At 46.8% G+C, this 6,060-nt stretch overlaps 1 long non-coding RNA gene across 1 annotated transcript; it reads left to right on the top strand.

Moving 5' to 3' along the window:
- The first annotated feature begins 1,258 nt into the window (after nt 1-1,258).
- Nucleotides 1,259-5,515, top strand: LOC308630975. Its single transcript, XR_014018075.1, has 3 exons — nt 1,259-1,604; nt 1,727-1,923; nt 3,956-5,515. It is a non-coding gene; the product is annotated as an uncharacterized lncRNA (long non-coding RNA).
- The last annotated feature ends 545 nt before the right edge of the window (nt 5,516-6,060 follow it).

Genomic DNA, 6,060 nt, shown 5'->3' with positions numbered 1-6,060 from the left:
GAGGTTCAGGGGTGAAATGATTTGAGTTAGGAGAGCTGTAACCTGATCAGTGGATGAATCCCCTGGTCGGGATTAACTGGGTGGTAACGGTAGGCGGGTAGGGTGGGCTGGAGGAGGTGGGTCTCTGGGGTGGCCTTGGGTTTATATTTGGTTGCTGGCGAGTGGGGCTCTCTCTGCTTCCTGTTGTCGTGTCCTGAGCTGCTTCCCCCTCCAAGCCCTTCCCCCAGGATGTTCCGTCTCACCTGTATCCACTGTGGTATCGATAGTGAGTGAATGAATAAATAAGCAAGGCAGAAGAGAGAGAGAGAGGCCTCCTACAGAAGACAATTTAAGGAGGTACTTTACCCTGAAGGAGGTAGAGCTTGCTCCCGCCTCTGGATGGGGGCTGCAGCATCAGCTCCTTCCAAAGGGTCAAGGAATAGCTTCCAGTAGAGAGACCTGGCAGACACCACCAAGGTCAAGGTCAAGGTCAAGGTCAGCCTCATCAGTGATGATCTGAGTAGATAGAATGTTCCACTGACTCAGTCTCCTTCCCCAATGCACATAATCCCCGTCTAATCCAGAGAAAAGCATCAGGCCAAGTCCAACTGAGGAACCTTCCACAAAATACCTGACAAGGTCACTCAGAACTGACAAGGTCATTCCCTGAAATCAAAGGAAACCAGACGAGGAAAATCTAAGAAACTAGCATAGCCAAGGGAAGCCTAAGAGGACACGCTGACTCACTGTCATGTGAGACCCTGGAAGGGATCCCGGGCAGAAAGAGGACACCAGGGAAAGACAGAGGACATGTCAGTCGGGTGTGGACTCTAGTTCACAGCCATGTAGTGCCATTAGTTCTTGTTCCCTCATTAACTGTAACATGTTCCCTACTAGTGCAGGGGAGCAGGGAGTTGGGGAGCCCTCTGCCGTTGTTTCCAACAGAGGGGGTCCCCGGGCTTCTGCTGCAGCCCATCGGACAGGAAGCAGCCTGCTCGGGGGCCCCTGGGCAGGCAGCAACGTCAGTAAGTAAAGGGGCTTCTTTTTTTCCATTCCTGTCACCAAAATTCCTGACAAGAGCGATTTTAGAGGAGGAAAAAGTTTATCTGGCACTCTAGTCTCAGAGGTCTCAGCCCATCGAGAGCAGGCTCTGCTCCTCAGGGAATATTTATTTACTTACTATCGATACGACAATGGATACAGGGGTTTATTTTAAACATTGGGCTCCATCCCATGGCACCTTGTTGGGTTCAAATAGTTGGCGCCTGTGTCCCTTTGTTTCTCCTTTTTAGACTTTTTGAACACTTCCTTGCTTTCTGACACTACAAGATTCCAGGCCCTTTTTGCATATTTCTGTCTGGGTCCTGGGATCGGCCAGTTCTCCAAGAAGCCTGCTTCCCTTTTTTGGAGAATGGTGTTAGAAACCAAGACCTGGGCACTCCTGTAACAGTTACACTTGGTGAGTCTCTTCCATTTTTTTCACTCTTCAGAACCTACAATCAGGAATCACACGAGTAGATATAATAGAGGAATTTTAGAAGAGTCGACTCCAATCCTTTATTTCACAATAATATCATCTAAAAGAAGCTGGTTGGTCACCATCTTCAAGAAACAAGTGTGTGCAGGTGGGCTTTGAATCCCCCCAGCCCGGGCGGAGTTCTGTGGCTCTTCCCACCATAGCAGCACGGGCGGGTCTGCAGCCCTGCAGGGCACCCTTCTTCCTTTGTTCTTTCTCCTGTAAACACAGGGTGCTCATATTTGCCCACGGAAAGTGAGGAAAGCCTTCCTTGTCCAGAGGTGGCCACATTTCAAAGGACTCTCCCACCAGGCAGGAGAAGGTGGGTCCAGCTGACTGATGTGTAAAGTGCAGGGAGAAGTCCATGGACGTAGGACGGCCTGAGAGGACGCTGGGGACTCCTCCCCCTCGTGAGGTTTGGCTAGCATGTGAGTTTCCACCTCCACCGCAGCTTCCTACCCTCCACCTTATTACTGCTGAGTCTCTCTGACGGTGGTTTTGGCTTATTCCTCTTTTTTCTTGCTCCCAAATCAACAGAGCATAAAACCAGAAATTATTTGGCCTATAAATTGTCTGTTTGCCTGCCTCCCAACTTCATCTATGTTCTTCTTAAAATATTTAAAGTTATCCTGAAAGACCTAATTGTGCAGACTTCTCTGCATACACAGTCCATGCACATAACAGAACCGGTGGCAGGGTGACAGGGTTCAACCAACCAACCATCTTACTAAAGTAAGTCATGGTCTCTGAGAGCCTGGAGTTTTGTACCACTCCTAGGAAGTGACCCACTCTTGCAGAGATGAGAATATTCAGCAGCTTGGGTTTTAGTCATCTTCTCACTACTGGGACCAAAAGACCCCACAAGAACAATTTTAGAGAAGTAAAAGTTTATTTGGGGCTCACAGTTTCAGAGTCTCAGTCAATAGATGGCCGAGTTCTTTTTTTTTATTTTTATTTTTTTATTTTTATTTATTTATATTGGTTGTTCACAACATTACAAAGCTCTTGACATATCATATTTCATACATTAGATTCAAGTGGGTTATGAACCCCCAATTTTACCCCAAATGCAGATTGCAGAATCACGTCCGTTACACATCCACAATTTTACATAATGCCCTATTAGTTAATTGTTGTATTCTGCTACCTTTCCTATCCCCTACTATCCCCCCTCCCCTCCCCTCCCATCTTCTCTCTCTACCCCATCTACTGTAATTCATTTCTCTCCTTGTTTATTTTCCCATTCCCCTCACAACCTCTTATATGTAATTTTGCATAACAATGAGGGTCTCCCTTCATTTCCATGCAATTTCCCTTATCTCTCCCTTTCCCTCCCATCTCATGTCTCTGTTTAATGTTAATCTTTTCTTCCTGCTCTTCCTCCCTGCTCTGTTCATAGTTGCTCTCATTATATCAAAGAAGACATTTGGTATTTGTTTTTTAGGGATTGGCTAGCTTCACTAAGCATAATCTGCTCTAGTGGATGGCCGAGTTCTTTGCGTTGGGCTGGAGGTGAGGCAGAACACCATGCAGAAGAGTGTGGTGGGGGAAGCCCTCAGGACATGGTACCAGGAAGCAGAGAGAGTCCCCTCACCAGGACAAAATATAGACCCCCAAAGGCTTGTCCCCAGGGACCCTCCTCCTGCAGCCACATGCTCCCTGCCTAAGTTACCACCCAGCTAATTAGTTGGGGGATTAATGCACTGATTAGGTCAAGGCTCTCCTAACCCAATCATCTCACCTCTAAACCTTCTTGCAATGTCTCGCGCATGAGCTTTTAGGAAACACCTCATATCTAAACCATGAAGAGTCCTTTACATGACTTCCTTTCCTTCTTTCTGTTACTTCCTCAGCCTTTCCTGACTCTCTGGTCCTCTGCCTTTCAGAGGAGGTAGAATGGGAGTCCTCAGACTTCAGAGATAAGATGCCTCCGGGGTCTGGCCAGGTCTGCCTGGCCTAATTATCTTTTACCAAATCCCTGTAATAAAATCGCTCCAGCCTAAGCTCACAGGGACAGCTCTGGATATGGTCATTACAAACATTCACCCAAATAATTAAAAAAAAATCCCGAAGTCTGGAGTTCCCCTACTTTTATTTTTCCAAGTTGTGACATAATTTATCTGCAGAAATGGTAAGTTAATCTTAGAACCTCTTGATCTTCTGCAGTACATAGAGGTTCGTAGCTATCTGCCAGGTGGGATCATGATGACAAGAAGAGTAAACACAGGCCAAACTCATGTACCCTGCTGCACAGGATTGTCCAACGTTCCTTTTCATAGGCAACGGTGTTTTCATGGATAAAATATGAGTTTTAAAATCTGAGAAATCAGCATTGAATAACAACAGTCTGGCTCACGTTTTTAACAATAAGAAACATTCTTCATCGATCTATATACTTATTTCCTGGGTGTCTTTTGTTTTATTTGCATTCCTAAAATAGTTTCATGATCTGTCTTACAGGATGCATTAAATGTGTTGAATCAGAAACCTCTGTCAACCAGGATGCTCGGATGCAGGGATCAGGTTGCCATCCTAGCTACCTGGAGATCTCTGATGCTGGGCAGGAACGCTGCCCTCGGGGGCAAGAGCATGACTGCTAACCTGGACCTGAGACTTGGTGGCCGTGTGGGGTTCTGAGGCTCTGGATCCACAGCCAAAGGAGTGAGCCTCCTGGTGGAGTGATTGGCCTGATCACCAGGGAGACTGAGCAGCTGCCGTACCTGGGCAGGGAGGACTGGGGGTGGGACAAGGGGATTCCCAAGTACTCCTTAGAACTTCCATGGAAAAGCTCACCAGTAATGACATTGTGGAAGAGTAGAGAAAACACAGAAAAACTGGAACCCTCGAGGGCTCTGTCCTAGCTCCTGGGAGAGTGGCTGCTCCTCACAGCTTCTGTCCATATTCTCTGGAGTCTACTTCTTACTAGTCAATCCCCTGTTCCTCCAATGTCTCACTTTACTTATGATTCTTTTTTGGGGAGTCTGGGAGGGATTAGAACCCAGGGTGTTTAACCACCGAGTCACATCCCTAGCTCTTTTTTCTATTTTACTTTGAGACAGAGTCTCCTAGTTGCTGAGGCTGCCTTTGAACTTGCAATCCTCCTGCCTTAACCTCCCAAGCTGCTGGGATTACAGGTGTGCACCACCTCACCAGCCTACTTATGATTCTTTATATGCAATTTTAAATTGTAGCGTGGTCTCTGCATCTTGATTGAACTACAACTGATATAAGACCATAATCTTCTGAGGGGGGAAATATAAGCTTAAAAATTTAAATTTTTTTAAAAAATTAAAAAATCAACACTGCCTTGATTACATAATATGCTTTTCATTTTTTTTTTTTTTTGCTATAGGAAACACTCTTGATGGATTTATACATTTGGTTACTGTGTGTTTCTTGTTCTGCTCCTATTTCTAAAATAGTTTCATAGAATATTACTTAAAGGGTGTTTAAAATATTATTTAAAAATGATGTTGATAAGCTTCATGCACAAAATACCTCTCTTTCAGGAAAAACACTGCAAGCCGCACCCCTCCAGAGCTGGCCAGCCTGAGCTCCATCAATCTGCAAACCATCTGGACTTAGGACGGTTGAACTGGGGTTGGGGGAAGGAATTCTTCCAGATCCATGTGTGCGTGCTTGTGGATTCCTTGTGTCTCATTTTCTGACCTCAAACTGTAATCTGAAATGAAAAAAACAAAAAACCCAGAACTTCAAAGGAAAATTGCTTTTTCATTTCTCGATGGAATGGCAGTAAGAGCAGGGCCCTCGCAGCTGTCCCGGATGTCACTTTGGAAAACCCTCCTGCTTCACCCCGACCCCCGCCCTAGCATGGCAACCAGCCGTGGTGCATCTTCCTGCCCAGGGAAGCCAGGCGGGGCGGGCCGTCTGCTGGTCTCTGGAGCCGTTCTTTTCCTAGGAAAGCTGGCTTCATGTTCCTCTGTCTGCTAAATAAATATTATCTGCATCGGTTTTGTTCCTAAATGTTTAAAGAGAGCTGTGCTTCTTGTAGAAGAAATAGAGTTTACCAGGCCTCCCCTCCCCTCACACCCTCCTGTTGGCTCCAGCCCCCTCTGCAACTGCCCACTGAAGGGAGCCCCAGGACACTTACGCTGGGGTCCCATGTCGGCTCATGAGACGTGTGACTAGGGGACTCACGTCAGTTAAGGAGACGTCTGAAGGCCACAGAGCTGCAAGTCCCTGAGCTTTTCTGCAGCTTGTCATTCTCCCCATGAGTCTGGAATTTGCGTGGAAAAAAAAGAGGTTATGCTTGCAGGGAGGAAAATTCTGATTTTCACTCAAGACTCACTTTCCATATGATCCAGGGAAGCTGCTTCCCCAGCCTGGGCCCAGCTCCTTCACCAGTGGAGGGCCGGGATTCCCTTCTGCTGAGGAATGTCCGCACCTGAATTTCCCCCCTAAGTATCCCCTACAGAACCCTCACTGGAGAGAATGCTCCGCCCCCCCCCCCCTTGTCCAGAGTCTGTTGCTGCTGGATGTGTAAAACACTGTGCTCTCCCCTCTGGCCTTGCAACAAAGATAACCATGGCTTCTTAAGGTGTTTT

This window comes from Spermophilus citellus (assembly GCF_964194105.1).
Source record: "Spermophilus citellus genome assembly, chromosome: 11".
NCBI lineage: Eukaryota > Metazoa > Chordata > Mammalia > Rodentia > Sciuridae > Spermophilus > Spermophilus citellus.
The sequence above is the reverse complement of the archived record's forward strand: the minus strand, read 5'-3'. Positions and strand labels throughout refer to the sequence as shown.